This window comes from Cherax quadricarinatus, chromosome 48, assembly GCF_038502225.1.
Source record: "Cherax quadricarinatus isolate ZL_2023a chromosome 48, ASM3850222v1, whole genome shotgun sequence".
NCBI classification, from domain to species: Eukaryota; Metazoa; Arthropoda; class Malacostraca; order Decapoda; family Parastacidae; genus Cherax; species Cherax quadricarinatus.
Window position 1 is genome coordinate 24,973,817 of NC_091339.1, and position 8,616 is coordinate 24,982,432.

At 44.9% G+C, this 8,616-nt stretch overlaps 1 long non-coding RNA gene across 1 annotated transcript in view; it reads left to right on the plus strand.

The window, feature by feature from the left end:
• Window positions 1-1,460: 1,460 nt before the first annotated feature.
• Window positions 1,461-8,616, plus strand: part of LOC128696089 (uncharacterized) — a 61,420-nt gene continuing 54,264 nt past the window's right edge. The window contains exon 1 of the long non-coding RNA XR_008408097.2: window positions 1,461-1,734. This is a non-coding gene — a long non-coding RNA (uncharacterized lncRNA). The remainder of the gene's footprint in view (window positions 1,735-8,616) is intronic.

Genomic DNA, 8,616 nt, shown 5'->3' on the forward strand with positions numbered 1-8,616 from the left:
ATATCCTCCCTACATCTCCCTATCCCATTTTCCTGCAGCATCCCAAACATCCTCTCCACAACTCTCATCTTCCTGCAGCATCCCAAACATACTCCCCACTCAAGTTCTCCCCACAACTCCCTTCATCTTCCTGCAGCATCCCAGACACCCTCTCTTCCCCATGTTTCTGGTGGGCCTCGCATCTACTGGCGCTGGTACTGCCTCAGCTACCAGCTTATCTGCAATCAGCGCAGCCAGACGTGAAGCTCAGTGTAGCACCCAGCACCTGACACACAGCAAGAGGCCAGAGGCAGGAGACTGACAGTGATGTGCGAGTGGGGACGAGTGTGGGGGTGTAAGAGGAGAGTGTGGGTGTGAGAGAAGTGGGTGGTGTGGGATACTGAGCAGGAGAACCACTTCTTAAGGAGTAAAAAAAAAGTCAGCAAGCGTTTTAATCGCATGTTTACCATAATACCTGCTGGTGCAGTTATATGTTTCCCCCTTTATTATAGAGCTTTATCACGTCGATGACATGATAAAGCTTTACAAAGAGCGAAACGTTGTCTCTATACAAGCTTGTTACAAAATTTATGTCTTTAAAGCTTGGCTTCCTTCGGAGATATTTGCAATATTATTTTTGTGTGTGCTCCAGGATGCTTGTGACGAGATAACTACTGGTTGTTGGTCCCAGGCAGCGAGACACATTGTTTCATTAGTTTAGTGAGGGCGGTGAGTTAGGAGGAACTAGCAATTAGCACTCAAATGGCTGACTGTTGGCTCGCTAACTGCTGTTGCTGCTTCAATCCTCAACGCCATCCAGGCGTTGAACGGCCCTTTGCTCTCGGTGCTCCGTAAATTGTGGAATTTCCTTCTATCTCTAACCCACAATTTGCAAAGATAACATTCGGTCAACGTTTCGAGCCAGGACAGACCGGGACGTCGCCTAGTTTTTTTTTTTTTTAATTCAGAGCTTGCTGTGAACTGCAACAGCTGCAGGAATGTGGGTTAGTTGTGATTTTTTTCCCAGTTAAGGTACTGTGGGTTAGTTGTAATTTGTTCCAGTTACGTATTGTAGGTTAGTTGTGATTTGTTCCATTTACAGTTTGTGGGTTAGTTGGGAATTGTTCCAGTGACGGTATTGTGGGTTAGTTGTGATTTATTCCAGTTACGGTACAGTGGGTTAGTTGGGAACTGTTCCAATTAAGGTACTGTAACTTTCATTCTCGCTTCGCTCATCAAGACAAACTTCTCTTATACCCAATGCTCGATGTCTACCTCGTACGTTATGTGGGGTTGTTTTTGTCTTACCCTGGGTAACCAGAGGAACATATTGCCTATCGTGAGGCAGAGTTAACGTCACATTACGCTCGTGGGTAATGATGCACCTAGACTGCGCGTGCAAGATCTGCAACAATCAAGAATTGCAGATGAAGTAGCTTCCTGGCAGTGGTTCGTAGGTTCGAGTCTCCTTCAGCCAGAGATCAGTGTTTGTATATATTTATAAATTTATAACGCTAGCAAGATTTTTGCACATAAGTAGAAAAGACTACTGATTTATTTACATTATTGCAAAATAACTGAGGTGGAAGACGCACGCGATGCGTGGCGCACTAGTTTTATCACATGCTCGCACCTGCAAACTCACACACACACACGATAAAGCTCACAGAGCAGGGAGGAGAGAGCGGACCTAGTAGCGACCAGGGAAGAGGCGGGGGCCAGGAGCTGTGAAGCGACCCCTACAACCACAAACAGGTGAGTGCACGAGTGATCGCTGGTGCACAGTACTGGGATCCACACAATATGCAATTAATAATCACTTTTAACTTGCCCGAACAACTTTTCATTACCAGCTCGATTATTCTGCTGTTTGTGCTAAATTATCATATAGAATTAGTTTAAAAAACATCCGCTTTTATTCAAGCATTAGTTAAAATGCTTCGCTTCACATTCGAAAGTGGATAATACAGACAAAACAGCTGTGGCAATGATGTAATAACTTCAAAAGAGTTGTACATGAAATGGTTTTAAAATAGTTGTACCTGCAATATAACAATTCCACAATAGTTGTATCTACAATATAACAATTCCACAATAGTTGTATCTACAATATAACAATTCCACAATAGTTGTACCTACAATATAATAATCCCACAATAGTTGTATCTACAATATAACAATTCCACAATAGTTGTATCTACAATATAACAATTCCACAATAGTTGTACCTACAATATAATAATCCCACAATAGTTGTACCTACAATATAACAATTCCACAATAGTTGTACCTACAATATAATAATTCCACAATAGTTGTACCTACAATATAATAATCCCACAATAGTTGTACCTACAATATAACAATTCCACAATAGTTGTACCTACAATATAATAATCCCACAATAGTTGTGCCTGCAATATAATAATCCCACAATAGTTGTACCTACAATATAATAATCCCACAATAGTTGTGCCTGCAATAGTATTAATAATATAGCTGTACCTGCAATGAGATAATATTAAAATAGTTGCACTTGCAATGAGATAATAAAAACTGTTGCACTTACAATGAGATAATATTAAAACTGTTACACCTGCAATGATATAATATTAAAAACTGTTGCACCTGCAATGAGGTAATGTTAAAATGGATACACCTGCAATGAGTTAAAATTGTTACGCCTGTAATTAGAAGATAATTTCAAAATAGTCGCACCTGCAAATATCCTATTACTTTTTTCAAGTTTAGGAGATGATTTACTTTGTGCAGAGCCACTTGAGTCGTATCTGGAGAATAAGTTTAGCTTGTGAATATGAAACACGGTGCCACTCCCGGCTGAGTTAGCTGAAGTTGCTCCAAGTGTGTTAGTTCACTCATTCGTTCAGTAAAAAAATAATAAGATGTGTGTATGTGTGTGTGTGTGTGTGTACACAGGGCCGAGACTACAGGAAGATCTGATTATTTGAAGTAATGATGCAGCAGCAGCCTAGGCTAGGCCTTAGGCTTCCTCCTCCTCAATCGTCGCTCAACAGTCTTCATTCCCCCCCCCCCCTTCAACAGACACAGGAAGGCTGAATGTTTATCGATATTTTTAATTCACAACTCCCAGAAATGAAAAGAATTTGAAATCTAAAACTATGAGGCATTAGTCAATCCTGCGACTGTGATTGTTTAAACGCTGTGATTGTTGACACACTGTGACTTTTGAAACAATCTGATTGTTGACACACTGTGACTTTTGAAACAATCTGATTGTTGACACACTGTGATAATTCTTATCTCGCATCCCTAAACATATCTTTGTTCAACTTGTTGCAGTTTCTGATGTCGAGAGATACAACACTAATGTGTGTGTGTGTGTGTGTGTGTGTGTGTGTGTGTGTGTGTGTGTGTGTGTGTGTGTGTGTGTATATATATCTATATATATATATAGCGATATAGATATATATATATATATATAGATATATATATATATATATATATATATATATATATATATATATAGATTGTGTATTTTTATACGTATATACATACTTCTAAACTGTTGTATTCTGGGCACCTCTGCAAAAACAGTGATTATGTGTGAGTGAGGTGAAAGTGTTGAATGATGATGAAAGTATTTTCTTTTTGGGGATTTTCTTTCTTTTTGGGTCACCCTGCCTCGGTGGGAGACGGCTGACTTGTTGAAAATATTCTTCTTTCAACAAACCGGCCGTATCCCACCGAGGCAGGGTGGCCCAAAAAGAAAAACAAAAGTTTCTCTTTTTAAATTTAGTAATTTATACGGGAGAAGGGGTTACTAGCCCCTTGCTCCCGGCATTTCAGTCGCCTCTTACAACACGCACGGCTTACGGAGGAAGAATTCTGTTCCACTTCCCCATGGAGATAAGAGGAAATAAACAAGAACAAGAACTAGAAAGAAAATAGAAAACTCAGAGGGGTATGTATATATATGCTTGTACATGTATGTGTAGTGTGCCCTAAGTGCAAGTAGAAGTAGCAAGATGTACCTGAAATCTTGCATGTTTATGAGACAGAAAAAAAGACACCAGCAATCCTACCATCATGTAAAACAATTACAGGCTTCTGTTTTACACTCACTTGGCAGGACGGTAGTACCTCCCTGGGCAGTTGCTGTCTACCAACCTACTACCTACAAAATATATATATATATATATATATATATATATATATATATATATATATATATATATATATATATATATATATATATATATATATATATATATATATATATATATATATATATTTGCAGAACAACTTTGAGTTCTTTACCCCAAGTTGTAACCAAAAGTATTACATTCCTTAAGTAATGGTGAAGAATTCGTTGTATATTTTAGTTATTAGTCCAAAATATGACAAATATCTAAGTTAGAATTCCTGGGACTGACTTGTATCTTATTTAATATTGAAAATAGATGAGGATCTCCCTCCAAGAGTAATGGATTCAAATTAGATAAGTTTAGATTTAGAAATGATATAGGAAAGTATTGGTTTGGAAACAGTTGATGAGTGGAACAGTCTGCCTAGTAGGGTTATTGAAGCTAAAACCTTGGGTAGTTTCAAGTTTAGGTTGGATGAATACATGAATGGGAGGGGTTGGATTTGAGTGGGACTTGCACATAAGTAGATTTGTCAGAGCTTACTGTCCGGGTAGTACTGAAAGTGGGTTGGGCAAATGTTCTGTTAATGGGTTGGGTTTGTAAAGGACCTGCCAAGTATGGCCAACAGGCCTACTGCAGTGTTCCGCGTCCTTGTGGACTTGTGTATCGCAGAGACGCCTCCAGGTGCACTTACCATGACGCAACGAGCATTCACCTCAACGAGTATTCCCCTCAACGGGTATTTCCTTCAACTAGTATCCCCCTCAACGAGTATTCCCCTCAACGAGTATCCCACTCAACGAGTATCCCCCTCAACGAGTATTCCTTCAAAGCGTCGACAGTAACACCAAGTATTCAACTTGTGTATCCTCTATGTATTTATACTGTAGAACAATACTGCACAAACATAATCTCTTTCATTTCCTCCAGTCAAGATATTTTTCCTTCTTCATTTCCATTCTCTTCTTGCATGTATAACGATACTGCAACAAAAACAAAATTTACACTAAACATTTGAAGTACGTATTCATTTGACATTTAGGTCTGTAAATAAGTAAATGAATGGTGCGCGAGTGTATTGTAAATCAATCAAGAAACTGCAGCAAGACAGACAGAACTTTTGAGTAAAATTATTTTTCTTGCAAGATGATGAGGATGATAATGATGGATATGATGATGATATGGCACTAGAAGCAGGGAGAGAACTCCCTGGAGGGTCACCCTGGCAGCACTAGAAGCAGGGGGAGAACTCCCTGGAGGGTCACCCTGGCAGCACTAGAAGCAGGGGGAGAACTCCCTGGAGGGTCACCCTGGCAGCACTAGAAGCAGGGAGAGAACTCTCTGGAGGGTCACCCTGGCAGCACTAGAAGCAGGGGGAGAACTCTCTGGAGGGTCACCCTGGCAGCACTAGAAGCAGGGAGAGAACTGATTGGACGGTCACCCTGGCAGGACTAGAAGTAGGGAGAGAACTGATTGGACGGTCACCCTGGCAGGACTAGAAGCAGGGAGAGAACTGATTGGACGGTCACCCTAGCAGCACTAGAAGCAGGGAGAGAACTGATTGGACGGTCACCCTGGCAGCACTAGAAGCAGGGAGAGAGCTGATTGGACGGTCACCCTAGCAGCACTAGAAGCAGGGAGAGAACTGGCTGGAGGGTCACCCTGGCAGTACTAGAAGGAAAGAGTGAACTTATTGGACGGTCACCCTGGCAGCACAAGAAGCAGGGAGAGAACTGATTGGATGGTCACCCTGGTAGCACTAGAAACAGGGAGAGAACTGATTGGACGGTCACCCTGGCAGCACTAGAAGCAGGGAGAGAACTGCCTGGACGGTCACCCTGGCAGTACTAGAAGGAAAGAGTGAACTTATTGGACGGTCACCCTGGCAACACTAAAAGCAGGGAGAGAACTGACTGGAAGGTCACCCTTGCAGCACTAGAAGCAGGGAGAGAACTGCCTGGACGGTCAACCTGCCAACACTAGAAGCAGGGAGATAACTGCCTGGACGGTCACCCTGGCAGCACTAGAACTGCCTGGACGGTCACCCTGGCAGCACTAGAACTGCCTGGACGGTCACCCTGGCAGCACTAGAAGCAGGGACAGAACTGATTGGACGGTCACCCTGGCAGCACTAGAAGCAGGAACAGAACTGGTTGGACAGTCACCCTGGCAGCACTAGAAACAGGGAAGGAACTGCCTGGACGGTCACCCTGGCAGCACTAGAAGCAGGGAAGGAACTGCCTGGACGGTCACCCTGGCAGCACTAGAAGCAGGGAGAGAACTGCCTTAACGGTCACCCTCGCAGCTCTAGAAGCAAGGGGAGAACTCCTTGGACGGTCACCCTGGCAGCACTAGAAGCCGGGAGAGAACTCCCTGGAGGGTCACCCTGGCAGCACAAGAAGCAGGGAGAGAACTGATTGGACGGTCACCCTGGCAGCACTAAAAACAGGGAAAGAGCTGATTGGACGGTCACCCTGGCAACACTAAAAGCAGGGAAAGAACTGACTGGAAGGTCACCCTTGCAGCACTAGAAGAAGGGAGAGAACTGCCTGGACGGTCAACCTGCCAACACTAGAAGCAGGGAGAGAACTGCCTGGACGGTCACCCTGGCAGCACTAGAAGCAGGGACAGAACTGATTGGACGGTCACCCTGGCAGCACTAGAAGCAGGGACAGAACTGATTGGACGGTCACCCTGGCAGGACTAGAAGCAGGGAAGGAACTGCCTGGACGGTCACCCTGGCAGCACTAGAAGCAGGGAAGGAACTGCCTGGACGGTCACCCTGGCAGCACTAGAAGCAGGGAGAGAACTGCCTTAACGGTCACCCTCGCAGCTCTAGAAGCAAGGAGAGAACTCCTTGGACGGTCACCCTGGCAGCGCTAGAAGCAGGGAGAGAACTCCCTGGACGGTTACCCTGGTAGCACTAGAAGCAAGAAGAGAACTCCCTGGACGGTCACCCTGGCAGCACTAGAAGCAGGGAGAGAACTGCCTTAACGGTCACCCTGGCAGCTCTAGAAGCAAGGAGAGAGCTCCTTGGACGGTCACCCTGGTAGCGCTAGAAGCAGGGAGAAAACTCCCTGGACGGTTACCCTGGCAGTACTAGAAGCAAGCAGAGAACTCCCTGGACGGTCACCCTGCCAACACTAGAAGCAGGGAGGAACTGCCTTTACGGTCACCCTGGCAGCACTAGAAGCAGTGAGAGAACTGCCTGGACGGTCACCCTGGCAGCACTAGAAGCAGGGAGAGAACTGCTTGGACGGTCACCCTGGCAGCACTAGAAGCAGGGAGAGAACTGCCTGGACGGTCACCCTGGCAGCACTAGAAGCAGGGGGAGAACCGCCTGGACGGTCACCCTGGCAGCACTAGAAGCAGGGAGAGAACTGCTTGGACGGTCACCCTGGCAGCACTAGAAGCAGTGAGAGAACTGCCTGGACGGTCACCCTGGCAGCACTAGAAGCAGGGGGAGAACTGCCTGGACGGTCACCCTGGCAGCACTAGAAGCAGGGGGAGAACTGCCTGGACGGTCACCCTGGCTGCACTAGACACAACGCTGAAGAACCACAAACGTAAGTTAAACTTATGATTGTAGATCTGCGCTGTATTACAGTAAACACAGTGGGTCTTCTTGCCAAGGGCCAACTTGGCCACCCCTCGGAACCCTCCCCCCACATGGCCACCGCCCCCCACCCCACCCACAATATAGCCAGCTGAATTCTTATCTTAAGCTCTACCGCCATTATTGTAATTACAATGCTCTCTCCTAATGTCATTGTTGTGCAATTTCCTGCATACACAATTATCTAATTTGTTTCATAAGTGCGCGCAGTAAGTATGTGGGTGAGTTATAAGTGCTTGTTAGATGTGTGCGAGTTATGTTGTGGGTGAGTTGTGTTGTGTGTGGTGTGTTGTGTGTGAGTTGTGTTGTGTGTGTAGTGTGTTGTGTGTGTGGTGTGTTGTGTGTGAGTTGTGTTGTGTGTGGTGTGTTGTGTGTGAGTTGTGTTGTGTGTGTAGTGTGTTGTGTGTGTGGTGTGTTGTGTGTGAGTTGTGTTGTGTGTGGTGTGTTGTGTGTGAGTTTTGTTGTGTGTGGTGTGTTGTGTGTGAGTTGTGTTGTGTGTGGTGTGTTGTGGGTGAGTTGTGTGTGGTGTGTTGTGGGTGAGTTGTGTTGTGTGTTGTGTGTGTGGTGTTGTGAGTGAGTTGTGTTGTGTGTGGTGTGTTGTGTGTGAGTTGTGTTGTGTGTGGTGTGTTGTGGGTGAGTTATAAGTGCTTGTTAGGTGTGCGAGTTGTGTTGTGGGTGAGTTGTGTTGTGTGTGGTGTGTTGTGTGTGTGGTGTGTTGTGTGTGAGTTGTGTTGTGTGTGGTGTGTTGTGTGTGTGGTGTGTTGTGGGTGAGTTGTGTTGTGTGTGGTGTGTTGTGTGTGTGGTGTTGTGAATTGTGTTGTGGGTGAGTTATAAGTGCTTGTTAGATGTGTGCGAGTTGTGTTGTGGGTGGTGTGTTGTGTGTGTGTGTGTGTG